Source organism: Camponotus vicinus, unplaced genomic scaffold (assembly GCF_025532165.1).
Source record: "Camponotus vicinus isolate PSW18456_S1 unplaced genomic scaffold, iyCamVici1.0 SCAF_12, whole genome shotgun sequence".
Lineage (NCBI taxonomy): Eukaryota > Metazoa > Arthropoda > Insecta > Hymenoptera > Formicidae > Camponotus > Camponotus vicinus.
The window spans coordinates 10661388-10689037 of NW_028141948.1; the positions used below are offsets into that span (position 1 = coordinate 10661388).

A 27650-nucleotide genomic window follows, 5' to 3' on the forward strand; every position below is an offset into this window, starting at 1 on the left:
ACGAAGTAAAACAATCAAATTATAGATGCAAAATAATTAGCATAACGAAAGGCTCCATGATAAATTGTTTAATAAATAATCAATTTTAATCAATAAATTAAAATACTTCATTAATTTAATATTCCGTTAGTGTATATTTTATAATATATAAAATATTTCGGCAATGAATTATCGATAACACAGTGTTCGACTTCGGCAATATAAACACTAGCGCGTTATGTTATGACTTTGTCATCATTCGCACGGTGACTCTCGATAATAAAGCAGTGGTGAGAAATGCTTCGTATATTGTAATTCTTTTACTAAACACGATTACGATTAGTATCGAAACATAATTTGCTTTAAATATTAATATAATATTAATATAATATTAATATAATAAAAATTAATTAATTGAAAATTAATTAACGACATGAGACTGTATCGCAACGATAAATCTTTATCGAATCGCAATCATTCATTACTGCGAATAAAAATTACGGGAGATACATAAAAGGGGATAAGAAAATTAATTATTTTATGATCTTTCGATCATTGATGCTTATTATAATAATATTTCCTTAACGATATTAGAATTAAATATTTTGACTAATGCTTTAAAGCTTCTCAATCCTTGTTAATTTAACAATATACAATTTAATCGAGAATCGATTAAATGATAGAAACCCAAAATATGAAATAATCACTTCGATCGTTGCGATCTTTACGAACAATAATTATTATTTTAATGATTAGAGTAAAATATATTTCATCCGTGTTACTTTATCGTTTTACTTGACAATCTAAATATAATTTAGATTGTGAGAGAACACGAAGTAAAACAATCAAATTATAGATGCAAATAATTAGCATAACGAAAGGTTCCGTGATAAATTGTTTAACAAATAATCAATTAATCTTAATCAATAAATTAAAATATTTCTATTATTTAATATTCCGCGCGCGAATATTTTATATTACAGAAAATATTTCGGCGACGAGAGAATTATCAATAATACCGTGTTCGACCTTGATAAACAGTATCGCGCTATTGTTAATATGTTACACGCTTTATTATCATTCGCACAGTGGCTCTTGAACAGTAAGGTAGGGATGTGAGACGTTTCATATATTATCAAATTCTTTCCTTACGCAGTCGACTTTGGCGATATAAACAGTACCGCGGTAATGTTTCTGACTTACGATCATTCGCTCAGTGGCTCTTGAGCAGTGAAGTAGTGATGTGAGACGTTTCATATATTATCAAATTCTTTCTCTAAACACAATTGCAGTGCAACGAGGAACTTTTCGTGAATGAGTGTAAGTGCAACGAGGAATTCCAACGAGTGCAATGAGGATTGGAGTGCCACAAGGAAAAAGTGAAAAAAACAAAAGAAAAAAAGGAGGTCTTGGAAATGGATCGATCAATAAGATATGATGTAAGTCATTAATATTTTAATTATTTATCACATTCATTATTTATTATATTGTTACGTCCCCGCGTCCCATCCCTCTGGATATATTCGCCACCTGTTGAATTCTTTCGGCGGGAAGTACGTCGACGGAAAAAGATCATCTCCGCGCGCGTTGTCAAGATGTTGTTATAAACAACGACTGTCAGAGAGTTTGAGCCCAGCTATCAAGCTGTGCGGACACGTCTATCTGTGATCCGTTTTACGATTATTCTGAATTCTTGTATGTACTCGTGGTTTATTAAAGTTCTTATACCTTAAACCGCGTTATTATTTACTGCGCGAACGTCAGCGTGCCGATCGGTTGTGTCGCGCGCGTTCGATATATATCGTTCCGCGAACGCAACAACATATAAATTATTTATCAATAGTATATATTGTTGTATAACAACAATGGTGAGCTGAATCGAAGAATAGTTGTCAAGCTGTCCGGACGCGTTTTATATTACGGGTCGTTATTGCGAGATTTCCACTGTTATTATTTGTTGTTTGTGTATATTGTGTTTCTAATTAAAGTTCTTAATTTCCGTTAAAAGTGTCTTATCTTACGCGGTCCGCGAGTGCCCCATTGTGTTGAACGCGCTTCGATATCTCGAAGTCGCCGCCGCGGACGTAACAATATTCAAAATATACATATTTCTTCTTTCGTTTTATTTCTTTAATTGTGATTCAATAGTGATTTTAAATTGTGTAACATATATAATACATATATTTATAAAAAATATTCCCTTTTATTTTAAAATAATTAAAACATTTATAAAATGTTTATTAATTAATATTTTCAGATACTTCTTATATTTTAAAAAATATTTCATGTTAATATATTTATTTATTAAAATACTTCATATATAAAAAAATAGAAATTATTTATTTATCATATTTTTAAAAGTTTATATTTAAGAAATATAAATTATTTTGTAATTACGCAATTTATAACATTAAAATATATCTATTTAAAAGTAAAAATGTAAAAATTAATTGGGCGCAATAATTAGTTTTAAAATCAATTATTTTGAACATTGCTTTATATAATAGATTTTCTCTAATCTTTTATATTTTTATTTATCATTTTTTTATATTTGCAAATTTAAATTTATGTACTACATTACAAAATAAATTTTAAATTATGTATTATATTATATATAGAAATATATATATAATATAACCCTCCCATGGGGTACACCTTGTCGCGGTGGGAGGGCTTAGTACTTGGATGGTGCCTTGAGGTTTATCTTAAATTTTTCTATTTATGATAAATCTTAAAGTGCCTGAATGGGAAGCTAAGTACCCTTTCGCGTCGTCGATGCCGTCAACGTGTCGCGGACGGCAAGCGCTTCGTTATCGCGTTTTCGCGTTGTAGTATTCTCGCGTCGTCGCGTTTTCGCGAAACTTTTGGACTTTTCATATAAAATCCCAATTTCATTTATTGTCACGAGTCTCTACTTCCGATGCCAACTAACTGGGATGTTTCGAGTTTGCACACGTTGCTATGCAACGTACACTCTTGCTTCGTGCTTCATCAAGTGATTCGGCCCGAATTAGTTAGAACTCGATCGATTGCTCGGAATGGTCGTCAATGGGTCCCTTCTCTTTGCTCGTCTACAGCCACACGCACTGCGTGTGTTAACCCTGTCGAGGAGTCGAGTGGATTCCCCTAGGCACGATTTTCGCTCGGTAAAAGGGATTGCCTCCCCATTTTCTAAATTGCTGAATGTTAGCATTTAAAAAATGTGGGTATCCTCTTCTTTTGCCATCTACTAGCCTGGTGTAGCATATAGCAACCGCGAGAGGCATAATATGTCCGGGCGGAGCACCTGAAATCGTGCTTAGCGGGTCCAGGTTCGATACGAGATAGGATAATTATGCGCGAAAAAGAGCTGGTGAACTTCATTTTCCTCTATTTCCGTCAATCATTTCGTCTCCTTTCCGGTTTGGATTTAATCCTTGCTCGTTGTATCGTTGCATTCCCGACCTGTTAACTCGAAGCTGATTCTCGTAAGTGAAATGGGATTTTCGCTCGTACCGAAACCGGGAGCCGTTCAAAGTATATACATATTAAGTATATACATCGCGTGATCAAATATAAAATTTTTAATCGCATCGAAATAATGCGGAAATCGTTAAGTATCGCGCGTAAAATAGCGAAAATAGCGATATAAAAATATCGCTCGTGAGTGCGGGAGTGTCGTTGAAAGTATCGCGCGTCAACAACATGAGAGGAGGAGGAGGCCTGGGAGAGGCATCAGGCACCTGTGAAGCAACTCTATGGTAAATAAATTATCGCTTATATATTATTATTTATTAATTGCGCGATTTAAATTAAGTAATTAATCGCGTTATTTGATTTTTTATTTACATGACTTAAACAAGAGAAAAAGAGAGAAATTTTTACATAAAAACTGTAATTTAAAAGTTTCTACATTCGAATAGCTTTTAATAGAATTCTTAAATTATTACTTATTAGTAGAAATTTTTTCAAAATTTATAAAATTGTTTATCTGCTTATTATTTATGTGCGTCGGATATAAAATTAAATGTATATAATAATAATTTTTGACCGTGACTACAATTTGAATCTTCTTTGTATGTTACAGACCAACAAACTATTGTGAGAGGAGGAGGAGGAGGCCTGGGAGAGGCATCTTGCATCGGCGAAGCAACCTGATGGTGAATATTTATTATTTGTATATCAATTGTTATAAATCATAATAATTCGTTCTTATAATTTAAAGGAATTAAAGAGGAAATTAGAGAGAAAGATTTTTATAAATATAAAAATTTCTATTTAAAAAAAATAATTTCAAAATTTATAAAATCTTCCCATACGTGTTTATATCTGCTTATTATTTTACACACCGGATATGAAATTCCGCACAATAATAATTTTTTGAAATATTGATTGTATTTTGAACTTTGTTATAAATGAATTTTATATTTGTATGTTACACGTAGTTTTAACGACAACGTAGTTTCGATAACGACAACTCCGCTGCTGCACATCAATGCCACGGTGAGTGACAAAAACTTTTATTTAATTTTAAGGTAACGGTAGAGATTGTAGATAAATCCGTTGCCTTAAAATGGATGAGCTAGGATAGATTAAATAACTTTTAATAAATTCGTTCGAAATGTATTGCATGCATTGCGAAAATATATTGCAGTATTTTAATTATAAAGAAAGAAGATCGAGAAAAGATTATTTTTGTATAAATTTTATCTAATTTATTGAAAAGAACATTAAAAATTTTATCAATTACATCTGATGCTAATTTATTCTTATAACGCGTATTTATCTTATTCACTTATCTTATTCTAATTTCTTATAGCTGATCCATTATGGAATTTGTTGTAGATATTGTTTTTAAACTTAATGTAAAGCCAAATGATTAATTAATGAAATAACTTGTAATATGATAAGTGTTATACACATATTAATTTTATATTTTATTATAAATTATGCATTACTATAAAAATTTATTAATTATTTATATTATTATAATATCAATCAATTTTTATTGATAATCTGCACAGAAAATTTTTATATTATAAAAATTTTATATATTATATATTATAGGCTGTTAACAGCTAAAGTCAGGATAACCATTTACAATTGGGCAGGATACATATACAGATTAAATCAATATATACATATTGTGTCATTTCATTTTGCCGGCATTTATTAAAATAAATATAAACTGCAACGAGATAAAAATAAATATAAGCAGTTATAAAATATTAAAATATAGTATTAAAATAAATATACAAGCAATAATTATATAAATTACAATTGCATCTTTCGAGAGTGTTATGTTAAATTCTGTGACACTCGGCATAAATTCTGCTCAATTATAAACGGTTGCTCTTGTTTTATATTTTACCATATGAAATATGGCCATGTTAGCAGTCTAATACAATATATAGAAATTTGTAATTTGGCTTTATTTCAGTTTAAAAAATGAAATTGAATTGATTTTTAAAAATGCTTTAAAAATAAAATCTAAATTATTAAAATTTTTTTTTCAGGAATATTGAGAATTATAAGAAAATTGTACATAATTATTAGTGTTTAAGAAATATCATGAATACATTCTTATGCAAATTACACCAAAAATTACATAATAATAATACACGAAAAATTATCCAAAGTATACGTACAATGATTATATAATAGTAATTCATTAAATTAACATATTGGATTCTATAGTATATATTTTTGAAATATTCATAAAAGAGTAACTGTTTGTATTTTCATATCAAAGAGTCATTAATAAATTCGAAATCTATTTATAAATTCCATATCGCGCGGAATTGAATATTCATGAAATAAATTATGATTACGAAAATACCGTGCTTTTTCCGCGTTCTTTTGGCGTTCTTTTCGCGTTTTTAGACGAGATTGCCATTTTAATAAAGAATCTTATTGCCGTCCCTCTCAAATAATATTCTCAAATATTGCTAATTAAAAGTAAAAAAATATCGAATAAGAGTATAAAGAGTCGATGTTAAGTTAGCGATTAAATATTAGCTTCACAAAATTTAACGATTGCTTTCGATGTTATGAAGTTGCGAGTCAATTATTATACGGATTTAATGATTTACTTTCAATTCGATTTATGTATTTACGAATTTCGTATCCAAAATAAATATTCGCAAAATTAATAAATTACGGAAACATATCATATTTATTTCCGCATTCTTTCCCCATTCTTAGACGAAATTGCCATTTTAATAAAGGATCTTACCGCTGTTCCTCTCTCGTGAAATAATATTCCTGAATATTGCGCTAATTAAATATAAAAAAATACGGAATAAGAGTGTGAAGATTCGATGTGTTAAGTCAACGATTAAATATTAGCTTTATAAAATTAAACGATCACCTTCGATTATAGAATCGTGAGTTAATTATTATCAATTGAATAATTTGTTTCTTCGGTTATATTTGTGTATTTACGAATTTCGTATCGGAAAATATTTATAAATAAATTAATAAATTACGGTTGCGAAAACACCGTGTTTTTCCCGCGTTCTTTTCGCGTTCTTATACAAGATTATCATTTTAATAAAAGAGTTATTGTTGTTCCTTTCGTTAGATAATTTAATGAAAGTTGCGTGGCTCGTACCGCCGAGGAGTCGAAACGATTTTTATCTAATGGAGAATTATTTCTCATCGGTTCTTGTAAGATCCATTCGCGACGTCTAGTTCGGTGCCCTGTTAAAAATTGGGAATTTTTATTGTAAGAATGGAATTAATCCCGGTTTTTCCTGGCAATTTCCGAAAGCAATGATTTCGGTAGTAATACAACGACGAACGCCATACGCTTCTTTAAAATCGAATTAATTTAAATAATATATATTTAGATGTGAGAGAAATGCATCTATTCTTTTCTTCATTAAAAATGTTCTGTCATTGTTAGGATTGGAATTATTATTATTTAATGCCAGAGATTTAATAATAGATAAAATATGGATATAGCGTTGTGTATAAATTTTTATCTTTCAAGTAATTTCATATTGTAATTTTATTAACTTTTTGGATAAAAATAATTACGAACGAATATATTTCATTAATTATTAATTAATTATCTCATTTGAAAAATTATTTCTAGGTACTGGGGATATTAATATTAGTTTTTAGTTTCTTTTAAGAAACTATTTGCAGGTACTGGACATCGCCATTTTAGAATTAGTTTTTAGATATATACCATTTTATATATATGTATAATTAAATACATGCACAAATTAACGTATCCAAAATATTTTTATAATTTTTATTAATATGATATATTATATATACGCGAAATTATATATGAATGTTACATAAAATGTGCGAATACTTAAAAATTTAGAGACGAATCGAATGGGTACCCCTATATCAGTAAGATATTGATTAAAAAAAAAAAATTATTAATTTAAACGTTATAAAAATAAGAATCTAGAGAATTAATCTAGAATTAATTATATATTTAAAATTATTTCATTTATTTTATTTTGCACACTATTCGAATTGAAATTTTTTAAATCTTGCTGTTATCGGGTTCGATTCGTCTCGCGCGCGCAAACGGTACCCCAAATTATGTGTTCGCACATTTAACACAAACTCCAATGATGCATGTATTTTATTATTTATAAATATAATCGTTCGTAATCACATTTCTATAAAAAAAATCGTTATATCCATTTATTTTTTAATAAAGAAATATATTTCTTAATAATGTAAGAACATGTTTTCTTGACATGAATATCAATTTCATGAATTGAAGATAATGACAAGGGATAATTGTCGTTGATTTATTACTGAAATCATTGCTATTGGGAATAGTCCGGAAGATCCGGGATTCGTTCCCTCCTACAGTGAAGTTCCCGACGTTCAATGGATCACTTAACTTTTCTTCGCAAATTGATCTTGCGAAATCTGATGTAGAAACAAGATGTTAATATCGTTCTCCATTTTTAAGATCGCTCCTCTTTTTATCGGATATTACCGGTATGTCATCCGCGTATCAAATGGCGTCGAATTATATTATAAAATTTATGCGCAATCGATTATTTTGAATATTATAGATTTATTTATTCGTTGCGTTTTATCGCGAATTTTAAATCGCGATTTATCTTATAAAAATTCGCACGTAAATCAGTCGATGAATTATATATTTGCAAACATTACAGACCTCAAATTGTCTATCGAAATATCTTCGCCTTTGTGTGATAATAATTATATCGCGCGCGTGTCTATTGAGAGCGCTTCGATTATTATATTATAAAAATTATAGATATCGCGGAATTGGTTATTCCGAATATTATCAATTTATTTATTTGTCGCGTTTTCTCGGGAATTTTAAATCGCAAATGTTTCTTATATTTTAATATTATCTTATAATTTAATCGTTGATTTATATATCGAAGCTTTGTCTATCTGTTCACGTCTTTGAATATTGTTTCTAATAGTCCGCGCAAAATGCGCTAGTAGTGCAAATATTTTTTTCTACTATTTAAAAAACGATCGATAATTTTTTTAATGACTGTTTTAATCGCGATTATTTACAAATTGTGTGATAATTTGAGTGATAATAATTATGTCACGCGCGCGTCTATTGATGATTTCGATTATCATATTATAAAAATTTTCCATTTTATCTTATTTAGTTAGTCATGTGCGAGATATGTATCTTATTTTTAATCGCGGCGTTCATATAAAATTGCATATTAATCGCAAATAAATCGGATAGTGAATTTTATATTTGCAAATATTACAGACCTCGAATGTCTGTCAAAATATATCTTCGCATTTATATGTGACAGCATAATTACATTGCGCGCGTATCTATTGAGAACTTCGCGATTATTATATTATAAAAATTATACATATCGAATATTCCGTGTATTATCAATTTATTTATTCGTCGCATTTTCCCGCGAATTTTAAATCGCGATTTACCTAACTTAATCGCTGACTTACATCAAAGCTTTGTTTATCTTTCTCCGTCTTTGAATATTGTCGTTAATAATCTGCGCGAGTAGAGCAAATATTTTTTTCTACTATTTAAAAGACGATTGATAATTTTATTAATGACTGTTTTAATCGCGATTGTTAATACATTATTGGTAATACATTATTTAAATCTTATTAAAGTCTACTATTACATTGATAGTTACAGATATAGTTAAATATGTAGTTAGAGTATTAGAGGGACGTTGATAAAATCATTCGTTCCGTTATTCTCTATTAAACGTGGTGATAACGCGATTTTTTAATTATATATTAATTATATATTAAAATTGTAAAGTTTTAAGATTTATTTTATTTCATTGAATTAATCATGCGCAAGATGTAATATGTATTTTCAATATGCGTTTCCTCAATCGCGACATTTATATAAAATAGCGTATTAATCGCAAATAAATCGCAAATAAATTCGCAAATATTACAGACCTTAAATGTCTATCGAAATATCTTCGCACTTGTGTGTGATAGTAATTATATCGCGCGTGTCTATTAGGGGCTCCGATTATATTATAAAAATTATACATATCGCAATCAAATATTTCGAATATTGTCGATTTATTTATTTGTCGCGTCTTCTCGCGAATTGTAAATCGTGATTTATCTTCTAAAAATTCGCAAATAAATCAGACAATAAATTATATATTTGCAAATATTATAGATCTCAAATGTCTATCGAAATATCTTCGTATTTGTTTGATAATAATTATGTCGCGCGCTGTCTATTCGATTATCGTATTACAAAAATTATGCATATCGTAATCGAATATTACTACTATTATCGATTTATTTATTCGTTACCGGTTTCTCGCGAATTTTAAATCGTTATTTAGCTTGTATTATGCGTCAATAATGCAAATACTTTCTTCTACAATCGAAAAAACGATCAATAATTTTATTAATGACTCTTTTGATCACGATTATATATATTTACGTTACATAAAACTTGTTAAATTCTATTATTGCACATCAATTATTAATAATGAATATCGCATAATTCACCAACGCTAATCAGTCTTGTTTTGGCTATGTAGAAATTTTTAATAAATTTTATATTATACGTATATTTTGGATACTTTCGTGTAATTCTTCGTAATAAATTAAAACTATTTTTAAGAAATTAAATTGAATTTATTTTTAAAAATGTTTTAAAAATGAAATTTAAATTATCAAAATTATTTTCAAGAAGATTAAACAAATTGCATAATTATAGATGTTCAAGATACTTCTTAACATGTTACATTTTATTTAGAAATTAAAAATATATAAATATATAATTTACATATATATATGATATATAACATTAAGTCCAAATGTTAATGCTGTCAATATCAAATTATTTATGTTATTAAATATTTGAATAAATCGAATCCATTTATTTGATATTGATAATATTATAAATTGCATTTTGTAAATTGTATTTTGTAAATTGTAATTTGTAATTTGTAAATTGTAAATAGTTATAATTGTACATTAATTATAATCTAATATTGATATTTTTAATTATTGACATAAATGTGTATAAAATACAATTATAACTATAATTTAATGATGCTTTCCGTTAGATTTATCTATTTATGAATTCCATATCGCGCGGAACTGAATACTCGTATTCGTAAAATAAATTAATAAATTATGATTGCGAAAATACCGTGCATGTTCCGTGTTCTTTTTGCGTTCTTGTATAAGATTACCGCTTTAACAAAAGAATTTTATCTGTCCCTCTCGTCAGATAATATTCCTGAACATTGCGCTAATTAAATATAAAGAAATATGGAATAAGAATGTGAAGATTCGATGTGATAAGTCGACGATTAAATATTAGCTTTACAAAATTTATCGCGGTCACCTTTGCTATTATAGAATCGCGAGTTACAATAATTATTATGAATTTAATAATTTGTTTCTTCGGTTATATTTGTGTATTTACGAATTTCGTATCGGAAAATATTCATAAATAAATTAATAAATTACGGTTGCAAAAACACCGTGTTTTTCCCGCGTTCTTTTCGTGTTCTTATACGAGATTAATAAAAGAGTTATCGTTGTTCCTTTCGTTAGATAAACGTTAATGAAAGTTGCGTGGCTCGTACCGCCGAGGAGTCGAAACGATTTCCATCATGGAGAATTATTTCTCATCGGTTCTTGTGAGATCCATTCGCGACGTCTAGTTCGGTGCCCTGTTAAAAATTTGGGATTTTTATTGTAAGATCCCACAATGGCTCTTATGTGCGTGTATGACACGCGCATTTAATGCGTTGAACGCACATTGCGTCAACGACTTTCCGTCGCCGGTGCCGTCAACGTGTCGCGGACGGCGGCGTCTCGTTACCGCGTTTTCGCGTTTAGCTTTCTCGCGTCATCGCGTTTTCGCGCTTCCGCGTTGGACATTTTCGTATAAATCCCAATTTGATTATTTTTAACGAGTCTCTACTTCCGATGCCAACTAACTAGGATTTCGAGTTTGCACACGTTGCTATGCAACGTACACTTGTGCTTCGTGCTTCGTCAAGTGATTCGGCCCGAATTAGTTAGAACTCGATCGATTGCTCGGAATGGTCGTCAATGGGTCCCTTCTCTTTGCTCGTCTACAGCCATACGCACTGCGTGTGTTAACCCTGTCGAGGAGTCGAGTGGATTCCCCTAGGCACGATTTTCGCTCGGTAAAAGGGGTTGCCTCCCCATTTTCTAAATTGCTAAATGTTAGCATTTAAAAAATGTGGGTATCCTCTTCTTTTGCCGTCTACTAGCCTGGTGTAGCATATAGCAACCGCGAGAGGCATAATATGTCCGGGCGGAGCACCTGAAATCGTGCTTAGCGGGTCCAGGTTCGATACGAGATAGGATAATTATGCGCGAAAAAGAGCTGGTGAACTTCATTTTCCTCTATTTCCGTCAATCGTTTCGTCTTCTTTCCGGTTTGGATTTAATCCTTGCTCGTTGTATCGTTGCATTCCCAACCTGTTGGCTCGAAGCTGATTCGCGTAAGTAAAATGGGATTTTTGCTCGTACCGAAACCGGGACTGCCGTCTAAAGTATATAAATATTAAGTATATACATCGTGCGAAATATAAAATTTTTAATCGTTCTTATACAAGATTACCGTTTTAACAAATGAATTTTATAGCTGTCTCTCTGCAATTGAATATTTTGAATATTATGGATTTATTTATTCGTCGCGTTTTATCACGTATTTAAAAGCGCGATTTATCTTATAAAAATTCGGAAGTAATTCGGTCAGTAAATTGTATATTCGCAAACATTACAGACCTCAAATGATTGTCGACATATTTTCGATTTTCTATATTTACGTGATAATAATTATATCGCGCTCGTGTCTGTTGAGAGCTTCGATTATTATGTTATAAAAGATATACATATCGCAATCAGATATTCCGAATATTATGGATTTATTTAGTCGTCGCGTTTTCTCCGGAATTTTAAATCGTGATTTATCTTAATATTATCTTATAATTTAATCGTTGATTTATACGTCGAAACTTTGTCTATCTTTCCACGTCTTTGAATATTATCTTTTATAGTCTGCGCTAGTAGTGCAAATATTGTTTTTTACTATTTAAAAAAATGATGGATAATTTTATTAATGATTAATCGTGATTGTTTAAATCATTATATAAATCTTATTAAACTCTACTAATACATCGATAGTTAAAGATATAGTTAGATAGTTAAATTATTAGAGATGGACTTTGGTAAAATCATTCGTTCCATTATTCTCTATTAAAACGTGGCGAACAATGTGATTTTTTAATTATATTTAAATTTGTAAAGTCTTAAGATTCATTTCATTTCATTTAACTAATCATGCGCGAATTGAATTTACTTTTAAAAATGTTTTAAAAATGAAATTTAAATTATCAAAATTATTTTCAAGAATATTAAACAAATTGCATAATTATAAATGTTCAAGATATATTTCAACATGTTATATTTTATTTTAAAAATTAAAAATATATCATGTATATATGTAAATTAATATAAAGCTATAATATTAAGTCCAAATGTTAATGCTGTCAATGTCAAATTATATATGTTATTATACATTTAAATAAATCAAGTACATTTATTTGATATTGATAACATAAATTGTATTTTGTAAATTGTAATTTGTAATTAGTAAATTGTGTTTTGTAAATTGTAAATAGTTATAATTGTATATTAATTATAACCTAATATTGATATTTTTAATTATTGACATAAATGTGTATAAAATACAATTATAACTATAATTATATTACATGAGATTGTATTTACGATTGTAAATTACATAAATACATTCTTATGTAAATTACACGAAAATTATCGAAAGTATACGTATAATGATGATATAATAGTAATTTCATTAAATTAACATATTTGATTCTATAGTATATATTTTTGAAATATTCAATAAAGAGTAACTGTTTATATTTTCATATCAAAGAGTCACTAATAAATTCGGAAAATTTTTATATAAAATGTAAAAATATGCTAAATTAATGATCAGATATAAGCTTTACAAAATTTGACGAACGTCTTCGTTATAGAATCGCGAGTCAAATTATTACAAATTTAATGATATGCTTTCCGTTAGATTTATCTATTTATGAATTCCATATCACGCGTAACTAAATAATCGTAAAATAAATTAATAAATTATGATTGTGAAAATACCGTGCTCTTTTCGCGTTCTTTTGCGTTTTTAAACGAGATTGAATTAATGAAGGATCTTATTGCTGTCTCTCTCGTCAGATAATATTGCTAAATATTGTTAAATAAGTATAAAGAAATATGGAATAAGAATGTGAAGATGTGATAAGTCAACGATTATTACGAAATATTAGCTTCACAAAATTTAACGATCACCTTTCGTTAGATAAACGTTAATGAAAGTGGTGTGACTCGTACCGCCGAGGAGTCGAAACGATTTTCATTATGGAGAATTATTTCTCATCGGTTCTTGTAAGATCCATTCGCGACGTCTAGTTCGGTGCCCTGTTAAAAATTGGGGATTTTTATTGTAGGAACGGAACTAATTCCAGGTTTTCCTGGCAATTTCCGACAGCAATGATTTCGGTAGTCATTCAACGACGGACGCCATACGCTTCTTTAAAGTCGAATTAATTTAAATAATATATATTTAGATGTGAGAGAAATGCATCTATTCTTTTCTCCGTTAAAAATGTTCTGTCATTATTAGGATTGGTATTATTATTATTTAATGCCAGAGATTTAATAATAGATAAAATATGGATATAGCGTTGTGTATAAATTTTTATCTTTCAAGTAATTTCATATTGTAATTTTATTAACTTTTTGGATAAAAATGATTACGAACGAATATATTTCATTAATTATTAATTAATTATCTCATTTGAAAAATTATTTCTAGGTACTGGGGATATTAATATTAGTTTTTAGTTTCTTTTAAGAAACTATTTGCAGGTACTGGACATCGCCATTTTAGAATTAGTTTTTAGATATATACCATTTTATATATATGTATAATTAAATACATGCACAAATTAACGTATCCAAAATATTTTTATAATTTTTATTAATATGATATATTATATATACGCGAAATTATATATGAATGTTACATAAAATGTGCGAATACTTAAAAATTTAGAGACGAATCGAATGGGTACCCCTATATCAGTAAGATATTGATTAAAAAAAAAAAATTATTAATTTAAACGTTATAAAAATAAGAATCTAGAGAATTAATCTAGAATTAATTATATATTTAAAATTATTTCATTTATTTTATTTTGCACACTATTCGAATTGAAATTTTTTAAATCTTGCTGTTATCGGGTTCAATTCGTCTCGCGCGCGCAAACGGTACCCCAAATTATGTGTTCGCACATTTAACACAAACTGCAATGATGCATGTATTTTATTATTTATAAATATAATCGTTCGTAATCACATTTCTATAAAAAAAATCGTTATATCCATTTAATTTTCAATGAAGAAATATATTTCTTAGTAATGGAAGAACATGTTTTCTGACGTGCATATCAATTTCCTGAATTGAACATAATGACGAGGGATAATTGTCGTTGATTTATTACTGAAATCACATTGCTATTGGGAATAGTCCGAAAGATCCGGGATTCGTTCCCTCCTACAGTGAATTCCCGATGTTCAATGGATCACTTAACTTTTCTTCGCAGATTGATCTTGCGAAATCTGATGTAGAAACAAGATGTTAATCGTTCTCCATTTTTAAGATCGCTCCTCTTTTTATCGGATATTAACGGTGTCACTCGCGTATCTGCATTTGAATATTTTGAATATTATCGATTTATTTATTCGTCGTGTTTTATCGCGAATTTTAAATCGCGATTTATCTTATAATAATTCGCAAATATATCGGTCGGTGAATTGTATATTCGCAAACATTACAAACCTCAAATGTTTGTCGAAACATCTTCGATTTTCTATATTTACGTGACAATAATTATATCGCGCTCGTGTCTATTGAGAGCTTCGATTATTATATTATAAAAATTATACGTATCGCGATCAAATATTCCGCATTTTATCGATTTATTTATTCGTCGCGTTTTCTCGTGAATTCGAATTGCGATTTATCTTGTAAAGATTCGTAAATGACAGTGAGTACTATATTCGTAAATATTACAGACATCAAATTGTCTGTCGAAATATCTTTACATTTATGTGTAATAATTATATCGCGCGCGATTATAATGTCTATTGAAGCTTCGATTATTATATTATAAAAATTATACATATCGCAATCGGATATTCCGAATATTATCGATTTATTTAATCGTCGAGTTTTCTCGGGAATTTTAAATCGCGATCTTATAATTTAACGTTATCTTATAATTTAATCGTTGACTTATACATTAGAAGCTTTATCTCTCTTTCCATGTCTTTGAATATTGTCTTTAATAAGTCCGCGCAAAATGCGCCAGTAATGCAAATACTTTCTTCTACAATCGTAGAAATGATTTTATTAATGACTTTTTTGATCACGATTATTTACGTTACATATAATTACGTTACATTAAATTCTATTATTGCATATCTATTATTAAAAATAAATGTCGCGTAATTAATCATCGCTAATCATTCTCGGCTAATCATTTTCGTTCTGGCCTATGTAAAAATTTTTAGTAAATTTTATATTATACGTATATTTTGGACATTTTCGTGTAATAAATTATTCCATGTAATAAATTATTTTGTATTAAATTTCAAATTATATTTTACATTAACTTTTTTATTAAACCCTGTATTGAAAAAAAAATAAAAAATAAAAATTTTTCCTTTTCGATATATCTCTACCTTAACAAAGGCATTTGCCTGGTGAGGAGGTTTGAGTACTCTAATGAACCTAAGAGTTATGCCGGCGGTAACACATGCCGATATTCATATATGGACTACTTTTATATTTAAAATAATCTTAAATATCTTAGATTGCTTCTTAAGATTCCGTTTAGTTAGTAAAATAAGTTATATAATAAATAGTTATATAATATTTTCCAACTTACTTAAGACGATCTTAACTATAAGAGTGAATTATGAATACTGGCCGTCGTTACCGGCAGGGACACCCATGCCGGACAGGTCGAAGGGGAAGAGTCAGACTAAGAGAGATACCAAAATTATTATATTATTTATTCATAATAATTATTTATTATATTAATATATTAATTAATATATAATAATATTTATTATATTATTATATTAATATTTTTGAATAAAATAAATTATTAATATTTTTGAGTAAAATGAAGCAAAAGAGACAATAATCGAAAGAATAAAGAAAAATAGACTTCAACAATATGAATATTTGTTAAAAATGCCTGAAGACAACAAATGGCCACAGAAAGTATTCCGTTGGACATCACAAGAAGAAGAAGCGTTTCTACAGTTTTTAGGACGAGGCAGTGCGACAGTTCATAACAATCCGAAGACTCTAAGAAAAAGATGCATTGGACAGAGACGTATAATGATTAGACATATAAAAAGACAGCTTGCAAAGAATTATAAAATTTACTAATAATATAATAATAATATATTTTGTAATTATGTTATAATATATTATTAAGTACATTGTATTATATAATATAGAGCATTTTAAATATAAAAAATATTGCAGCAATGAAGATTATAATAAAATATTATGTGATTGCAATATTATAATATTATATATATATAATATTTTATATTGTTAATCGTGCTGAGGAAGGCTCAAAGACGATCCGAAATATTCATTATTTTTGTAGTTTTTTAGTTCGAAATAAACAACAATTAATAAGAAGGAAGTATTGTCTTTTTCCTGCGCTCCAACTACCGCGCTGTGGCATTTATGTGCAATTTTGATTTAATTAATATGAAATCAATTTTTACGAGCGAAAATTATTTTTTATTGATATTTATATAGAGTCAAATATAATTCGTTTCCGACGTTTCATCTATTTTTCAATCATTTAAATATAATTCGGATTAAAAACGCGCACTTTAAAACGTCGAATGGTAGAATCGTCTAAATAATTAACATATAACGAAAAGCTTCATAAAAGATACATTAATCTTTTAATAAATGATTATGTAATTAATCTATATAATCTAAAATATTTCTCTATACTTTAATATTTCGCGCATATATTTGTTAAAGAATGTAAAATATTTCGACGATGAACGGACAATAACATCTTGGCCTTGGCGGCGTAAACAACAGCGCGCTAATATTTACATGCCACGACTTTGGTATTATTCGCACAGTGACACTCGAGCAAAGATAGTGATACAAAATACTTTGTATATTATCGAATTAATAATTAAATGATTATTACATATCATGACTTCAATTACATTAATCTTTCGGTCTTATAATTCGTGTTATTATACATATATTATATATATATCAACAATAAAAATAGCATTTAATAAGTAGTATTGAATTTGGCCCGACATAAATATCGAGCGAATACGTCCCTCGTGTGTTCTCTATCTCTTACAATATAATAAAGTGCATTTCTTGTATAATTATTCCGCGATGAGGCATGCCGTGCAATCTCGTGCGTATCTCACAATCGTTCCATAATTATAATTAGTCGTATTTTCGAGAGTGAGTGCCACGAAAAAATAACAATGGATGAACAAGGGAGGAAAAGGATATTGGGAAAGGCATATAGGACAGGCAACATACGGAGTAATGAAATTGCGTGGTAAGTGATTTATAAATTTTTTATATATTATTCATATTATTTTTTAATTAAAAATATTACTATTGCAAAATATTATTAAAAATATTATTACCTGATTAGTAAAATTATGACCTGATGGATATATCGTTACGTTTTGAACGGTTTCAACGAATCTAAAATAATAAATTATACTTTATCACGAAATATATTTGACTATATGTATTATTAAAGAAGTAATTTTATTCGTATAGAACATGTAGTAATTTTATTCGTATCACTATCTATATGTTATTAAAAATTCATTGCCGAAATATGTATTTTACGTACTATAAGATATGTATACAAGATGTCTGATAACTTTTTGTAGTCCCGAAGTGTGAAGGTAGATTGGCTCAAATTAAGAATGAATGTGCTCTGTTTTGCAATATTAGTAATAATTAACGAAAAATTAATTAAAGAAAATCGGCCAATTTGGGTGAGGCAACGAGAGTCGTCCGATTGTAACCTTATACTAGGCGCGCGGCGAAGCGGTGAGTGGGGAAGGAGTGGTGAGTTCGGGCAAATTGTTTAATAAATAATCAATTTTAATTAATAAATTAAAATACTTCTATAATTTAATATTACGCGATAGTAATATTTCAGCAACAAATTATCAATAACACGGTGTTTGACTTTGGCAATATAAAATATAAACAGTAGCGCGCTACATTATCGGCTTTGTTATCATTCGCACGGTGACTCTCGAGTAATAAAGTAGTGATGAGAAACGCTTCGTATATTGTAATTTTTGTACTAAACACGATTACGATTAGTATCGAAACATAATTTGCTATAAATATTAATAATTAAAAATTAATTAACTTTTGATAAACGACATGAAACAGTATCGCAACGATAAATCTTTATCGAATCGTAACCATTTATTTATTGCGAATAAAAATTGAAACAGGGAATACATAAAAGGGAATAAAAGAATTAATTTTGTTATTATCTTTCGATTATTGTGATGCTTATTATAATAATTTCCCTAACAATACTTATTAGAATTAAATAAATTTCGACCAATGCTTTAAATTTTCTTAATCGGCAATCCTTGTTAATTAAACAATAGTTATATATTACGACATATCATTACTTTAATCTTTTAATCTTACGATACATTAATGTGTTAAATATATGAGATATATTAATATATTAATATGTTAAAATATTTCATAATAATATAATTGTTCAGATATTTTATAAATGAGAATTATATATAATTATCACTCATAAAATATTTCAACAGTAAATTTTAACAATAACATAATATAAGACGACCTTCGCGATATGTAATGTTTTTGACTTACGATCATTCGCACAGTGAGCTTGAGCACCAAAGTAGGGATGTGAGACGTTTCATATATTATCAAATTCTTTCCTTTCATAGTCAACCTTGGCGATATAAACAGTACCGCGGTAGTGTTTCTGACTTACGATCATTCGCTCAGTGGCTCTTGAGCAGTGAAGTAGTGATGTGAGACGTTTCATATATTGTAATTTTTGTACTAAACACGATTACGATTAGTATCGAAACATAATTTGCTATAAATATTAATAATTAAAAATTAATTAACTTTTGATAAACGACATGAAACAGTATCGCAACGATAAATCTTTATCGAATCGTAACCATTTATTTATTGCGAATAAAAATTGAAACAGGGAATACATAAAAGGGAATAAAAGAATTAATTTTGTTATTATCTTTCGATTATTGTGATGCTTATTATAATAATTTCCCTAACAATACTTATTAGAATTAAATAAATTTCGACCAATGCTTTAAATTTTCTTAATCGGCAATCCTTGTTAATTAAACAATAGTTATATATTACGACATATCATTACTTTAATCTTTTAATCTTACGATACATTAATGTGTTAAATATATGAGATATATTAATATATTAATATGTTAAAATATTTCATAATAATATAATTGTTCAGATATTTTATAAATGAGAATTATATATAATTATCACTCATAAAATATTTCAACAGTAAATTTTAACAATAACATAATATAAGACGACTTACGATCATTCGCACAGTGAGCTTGAGCACCAAAGTAGGGATGTGAGACGTTTCATATATTATCAAATTCTTTCCTTTCATAGTCAACCTTGGCGATATAAACAGTACCGCGGTAGTGTTTCTGACTTACGATCATTCGCTCAGTGGCTCTTGAGCAGTGAAGTAGTGATGTGAGACGTTTCATATATTATCAAATTCTTTCTCTAAACACAATTGCAAGTGCAACGAGGAACTTTTCGTGAATGAGTGTAAGTGCAACGAGGAATTCAAATGAGTGCAACGAGGATTGGAGTGCCAACAAGGAAAAAGTGAAAAAAACAAAAGAAAAAAAGGAGGTCTTGGAAATGGATGGATCAATAACATATGATGTAAGTCATTAATATTTTAATTATTTATCACATTCATTATTTATTATATTGTTACGTCCCCGCGTCCCATCCCTCTGGATGTATTTGCCACCTGTTGAATTCTTTCGGCGGGAAGTACGTCGACGGAAGAAGGTCATCTCCGCGCGCGTTGTCAAGATGTTGTTATAAACAACGACTGTCAGAGAGTCTGAGCCCAGCTGTCAAGCTGTGCGGACACGTCTATCTGTGATCCGTTTTACGATTATTCTGAATTCTTGTATGTTACTTGTGGTTTATTAAAGTTCTTATACCTTCAACCGCGTTATTATTTACTGCGCGAACGTCAGCGTGCCGATCGATTGTGTCGCGCACGTTCGATATATATCGTTCCGCGAACGCAACAACATATAAATTATTTATCAATAGTATATATTGTTGTATAACAACGATGGTGAGCTGAGTCGAAGAATAGCTGTCAAGCTATCCGGATGCGGTTTACATTACGGGTCGTTATCGCGAGATTTCCCCTGTTATTATTTGTTGTTTGTGCGTTCTGTGTTTCTAATTAAAGTTTTTAATTTCTGTTAAAAGTGTCTTATCTTACGCGGTCCGCGAGTGCCCCATTGTGTTGAACGCGCTTCGATATCTCGAAGTCGCCGCCGCGGACGTAACAATATTCAAAATATACATATTTCTCGTTTCGTTTTATTTCTTTAATTGTGATTCAATAGTGATTTTAAATTGTGTAACATATATAATACATATATTTATAAAAAATATTCCATTTTATTTTAAAATAATTAAAACATTTATAAAATGTTTATTAATTAATATTTTCAGATACTTCTTATATTTTAAAAAATATTTCATGTTAATATATTTATTTAAATACTTCATATATAAAAAAATAGAAATTTTTTATTTATCATATTTTTAAAAGTTTATATTTAAGAAATATAAATTATTTTGTAATTATGCAATTTATAACATTAAAATATATCTATTTAAAAGTAAAAATGTAAAAATTAATTGGGCGCAATAATTAGTTTTAAAATCAATTATTTTGAACATTGCTTTATATAATAGATTTTCTCTTATCTTTTATATTTTTATTTATCGTTTATATTTGTGAATTTAAATTTGTGTACTATATTACAAAATAAATTTCAAATTATGTATTATATTATATATAAAATTATATATAATATAACCCTCCCATGGGGTACACCTTGTCGCGGTGGGAGGGCTTAGTACTTGGATGGTGCCTTGAGGTTTATCTTAAATTTTTCTATTTATGATAAATCTTAAGGTGCCTGAATGGGAAGCTAAGTACCCTTTCGCGTCGTCGGTACCGTCATCGTGCCGCGGACGGCAAGCGCTTCGTTACCGCGTTTTCGCGTTGTAGTATTCTCGCGTTGTATCGTCGCGTTTTCGCGGAACTTTTGGACTTTTTTATATAAAATCCCAATTTCATTTATTGTCACGAGTCTCTACTTCCGATGCCAACTAACTGGGATGTTTCGAGTTTGCACACGTTGCTATGCAACGTACACTCTTGCTTCGTGCTTCGTCAAGTGATTCGGCCCGAATTAGTTAGAACTCGATCGATTGCTCGGAATGGTCGTCAATGGGTCCCTTCTCTTTGCTCGTCTACAGCCACACGCACTGCGTGTGTTAACCCTGTCGAGGAGTCGAGTGGATTCCCCTAGGCACGATTTTCGCTCGGTAAAAGGGGTTGCCTCCCCATTTTCTAAATTGCTGAATGTTAGCATTTAAAAAATGTGGGTATCCTCTTCTTTTGCCGTCTACCAGCCTGGTGTAGCCATGTCCTGCAATCGCGGGAAACTTCGTGTTCCGGGCGAAGCACCTGAAATCGTGCTTAGCGGGTCCAGGTTCGATACGAGATAGGATAATTATGCGCGAAAAAGAGCTGGTGAACTTTATTTTCTTCTATTCCCTCAATTGTTTCGTCTTCTTTCTGGTTCGGGCCTAATCTTTGCTCGTTGTATCGTTGCATTCCCGACCTGTTGGCTCGAAGTTGATTTTCGTAAATAAAATGGGATTTTCGCTCGTACCGAAACCGGGAGTGTCGTTGAAAGTATATATATATTAAATATATACATCGCGCGACCAAATTTTTAATCGTACCGAAATAGTGCGGGAGTGCCGTTCAGTATCGCGCGTAAAATAACGAAAATAGCGATATAAAAATATCGCTCGTGAGTGCGGGAGTGCCGTTAAGTATCGCGCGTCTAAGACTGAGAGGAGGAGGAAGCCTAGGAGAGGCATCGGGCTCCGGCAGAGCAACCTTCTGGTAAGCAATTTATTTATTTGTAATTATATATTAAATATTAAATATATTTATTATAATTTAAATTAAACAATTAATCGCAACAATTAATTTGATGTTTTTATTTATATTTTTTTATTTATATTTAAATAAGAGAGAATTAAAGAAGAAGATTTTTAAATTAAAGCTATAATCTTGTAAAGGTGTAAGCTTTTATAAAGTTATAAGAGAATTATTAGTAATGTTTTTTAAAATTTATAGAATTATTTTATTAATCTGCTATTATTATATGCATCGAATATAAAATTCAATGTATACAATAATTTTTGAAATATTAATTATTTTGAACGCTGCTACATTGGAATCTTCTTTTGTATGTTATAGATCGATGTAACAACCCTGATGTTCTGAGAGGAGGAGCAGGCCTAGGAGAGGCATCCTGCACCGGCGGAACAACCTGATGGTGAATATTATTATTTATATATTAATTGTTATAAATCGTTAACTTGTTATAAACGAACAATAATTCGATCTTATTATTTAATTGAATTAAAGAGAAAGATTTTTGTAAAAGTCATATAAAATTTTCTATTTAAAAAATGGTTTCAAAAATTTATAAAATTTTTCCATACGTGTTTATCTGCTTATTATTTTACATATCGAATATAAAATTCCACGCGATAAAAATTTTTTTAAATATTGATTGCATTTTGTGAGCATTATTATAAATGAATTTTATATTTGTATGTTACAGACAACTAGCTTCAATAACAACAACTCCGCTGTTGCGCATCGGTGTCGGTGAGTGAGAAAAACTTTTATTTAACTTTAAGGTAACGGATTCGTAGAGATTGCAGATGTAGATGTAGATGTAGATTGTAGATTGTAGATAAATCCGTTGCCTTAAAATGGATGAGCTAGGATGGATTAAATTAAATAAATTAAATAAAGTAATTAAATTAAATTAATTAAATTAAATTAAATAATTTTAATAAGTTTTTTCGAACTTATGCTTTGCATCTATCGTAAAAATATATTGAAATATTAATTAAAAAGAAAAAAGAGATCAAGAAAAGATTTTTTTGTAAAGATTTTGTCTAATTTATTAAATAAAGGACACGCATTAACAATTATCAATTTTATCAATTTTTGATGCTAATTTATTCTTATAATAAGCACTTATCTTCTAATTGCTCATAGCTCATCCATCGTAGAATTTGTTTGTAGATATTGTTTTTAAACTTTATTTTAACTTAATATAAAGCCAAATGATTAATTAATTAAATAATTTGTAATCTGATAAATACACACATTAATTTTATATTTTATTATAAAATATAATTTATAGAAATTTGTAAAAATTTGTAGTAATTTGGCTTTATTTCAGTTAAAATAAAGTTATATTCAATATTTAACGAACGATCGTGAAAACGAACGATCGTTACTAAATGAGCGTAAATATTTCACGCTCTTTTGCCGGTAATTATCCGGCAAAAGAAGGAGTAATTATCTCCTTCTTCGATCTCTGATTAGAGATCGAGAAAGAAAGTAGCCAGGATCAACGAAAGGTAGGTTCAACTGGCCTGAAGAATATGGTTAGGGTACGCGGTTAGGGCACGCGGTTAGGGCACGTGACTAAAATATATACATGATTAGGTGAGGTGATGATTAGAGATAGGTTCCTCAAATCTCGAATAATTTTAGTTAATCAGAAAGTAGGGTTGTTAAAATCATTAGAATTCTTCTATTAATATTAGGGTTGTTAGGGCTCTTAAGATCATTAGAATTCTGTAATAGTAGGATTGTTAGAGCTATTAAAATTATTAGAATCCTTTAATAGTAGGGTTGTTAGGGCTATTAAGTAAGATTCATTCTTTCTTTTAATATTCCAATAATCCTAGGGGTAAATTAAAATTATTTTCATTAAGTTGAATTTATTTTTAAAAACGTTGTAAAAATAAATATAACATGTTTTAAAAGTGAAATTTAAATTATCAAAATTATCTTCAGGAATATTAAAGAAATAGCATAATTATTAGCGTTTAAGAAATCTTAACATGTTATATTTTATTTCAAAACTTAAAAATATATGTGTATTAAATCAAATATAATATTAAATCCAAATGTTAATGCTATCAATATCAAATTATTGTATCGATGTTATTAAATATTTGAATAAATCGAATATTATTATTTGATATTGATAGCATCATAAATTTGTAAATTGTAAATTATAAATAGTTATAATTGTATTTTAATTATAATCTAACATTGATATTTTAATTGTAAAATACAATACAATTATGACTATAATTATATTATATGAAATTGTATTTACGATTGTAAATTCTTATGTAAATTACACGAAAAATTATCGAAAGTATACGTATAATGATTACATAATAGTAATTAACATAATAGTAATTCATTAAATTAAAGTATTTGTTTCTGAAGTATATATTTTTGGAATATTCATAAAAGAGTAACTGTTTGTAGTTTCATGTCAAAGAGTCATTAATAAATTCGGAAAATTTTTATATAAAATGTAAAAATTCGATGCTAAATTAATGATTAAATATAAGCATTATAAAATTTGACGGACGCCTTCATTACAGAATCGCGAGTCAATTATTATAAATTTAATGATATGCTTTCCGTTAGCTTTATTTATTTATGAATTCCATATCGCGCGGAACTGAATATTCTTAAAATAAATTATTAAATTATGATTGCGAAAATACCGTGTTTTTTCCGCGTTCTCTTCGCGTCCTTATACAAGATTATCATTTTAACAGAAGAATTTTATCGCTGTCCTTCTCGTCAGATAATATTCCTAAATATTGCTAATTAAATATAAAGAAATGTGGAATAAGAGAGTGAAGATTCGATATGATAAGTCAACGATTAAATATTAGCTTCACAAAATTTAACGATCATCTTCGATATTATTGAATCGCGAGTTAATTATTATGAATTTAATAATTTGTTTTTTCAGTTATATTTGTATTTACGAATTTTTTTTTTCGTACCGGAAAATATTCATAAATAAATTAATAAATTACCGTTGCGAAAACACCGTGTTTTTCCCGCGTTCTTTTCACGTTCTTAGACGAGATTGTCATTTTAATAAAAGAGTTATCGTTGTTCCTTTCGTTAGATAAACGTTAATGAAAGTTGCGTGGCTCGTACCGAGGAGTCGAAACGATTTTCATTATGGAGAATTATTTCTCATCGGTTCTTGTAAGATCCATTCGCGACGTCTAGTTCGGTGCCCTGTTAAAAATTGGGAATTTTTATTGTAAAAATGGAATTAATCCCGGTTTTTCCTGGCAATTTCCGAAAGCAATGATTTCGGTAGTAATACAACGACGAACGCCCTACGCTTCTTTAAAATCGAATTAATTTAAATAATATATATTTAGATGTGAGAGAAATGCATCTATTCTTTTCTTCGTTAAAAATGTTCTGTTATTATTAGGATTGGTATTATTATTATTTAATGCCAGAGATTTAATAATAGATAAAATATGGATATAGCGTTGTGTATAAATTTTTATCTTTCAAGTAATTTCATATTGTAATTTTATTAACATTTGGATAAAAATGATTACGAACGAATATATTTCATTAATTATTAATTAATTATCTCATTTGAAAAATTATTTCTAGGTACTGGGGATATTAATATTAGTTTTTAGTTTCTTTTAAGAAACTATTTGCAGGTACTGGACATCGCCATTTTAGAATTAGTTTTTAGATATATACCATTTTATATATATGTATAATTAAATACATGCACAAATTAACGTATCCAAAATATTTTTATAATTTTTATTAATATGATATATTATATATACGCGAAATTATATATGAATGTTACATAAAATGTGCGAATACTTAAAAATTTAGAGACGAATCGAATGGGTACCCCTATATCAGTAAGATATTGATTAAAAAAAAAAATTATTAATTTAAACGTTATAAGAATAAGAATCTAGAGAATTAATCTAGAATTAATTATATATTTAAAATTATTTGATTTATTTTATTTTGCACACTGTTCGAATTGAAATTTTTTAAATCTTGCTGATATCGGGTTCGATTCGTCTCGCGCGCGCAAACGGTACCCCAAATTATGTGTTCGCACATTTAACACAAACTCCAATAATGCATGTATTTTATTATTTATAAATATAATCGTTCGTAATTACATTTCAATAAAAAAGATCGTTATATCCATTTAATTTTCAATACAAAAATATATTTCTTAATAATGGAAGAACATGTTTTCTGATGTGCATGTCAATTTCGTGAATTGAAGATAATGACGAGGGATAATTGTCGTTGATTTATTACTGAAATCACATTGTTATCGGGAATAGTCCGGAAGATCCAGGATTCGTTCCCTCCTACAGTGAAGTTCCCGACGTTCAATGGATCACTTAACTTTTCTTCGCAAATTGATCTTGCGAAATCTGATGTAGAAACAAGATGTTAATCGTTCTCCATTTTTAAGATCGCTCCTCTTTTTATCGGATATTATCGGTATGTCACTCGCGTATCTGTAATCGGATATTCCGAATATTATCGATTTATTTATTCGTCGCGTTTTCTCGGGAATTTTAAATCGCGATTTATCTTATAATTTAATCGTTGACTTATACATTGAAGCTTTGTTTATCTTTCCACGTCTTTGAATATTGTTTTTAATAGTTCGTGCAAAATGCTGGTAGTGCAAATATTTTCTTCTATAATTTAAAAGACGATCGATAACTTTATTAATGACTATTTTAA

At 28.8% G+C, this 27650-nt stretch overlaps 2 long non-coding RNA genes across 2 annotated transcripts; both read left to right on the forward strand.

The window, feature by feature from the left end:
- The first annotated feature begins 3640 nt into the window (after positions 1–3640).
- On the forward strand, positions 3641–4591 carry LOC145962820 (uncharacterized). The gene is made up of 3 exons (XR_014435978.1): positions 3641–3719; positions 4046–4118; positions 4404–4591. It is a non-coding gene; the product is annotated as an uncharacterized LOC145962820 (long non-coding RNA).
- Positions 4592–21843: 17252 nt separating this feature from the next.
- Positions 21844–24199, forward strand: LOC145963076 (uncharacterized). Its single transcript, XR_014436069.1, has 3 exons — positions 21844–22880; positions 23241–23319; positions 23611–24199. It is a non-coding gene; the product is annotated as an uncharacterized LOC145963076 (long non-coding RNA).
- The last annotated feature ends 3451 nt before the right edge of the window (positions 24200–27650 follow it).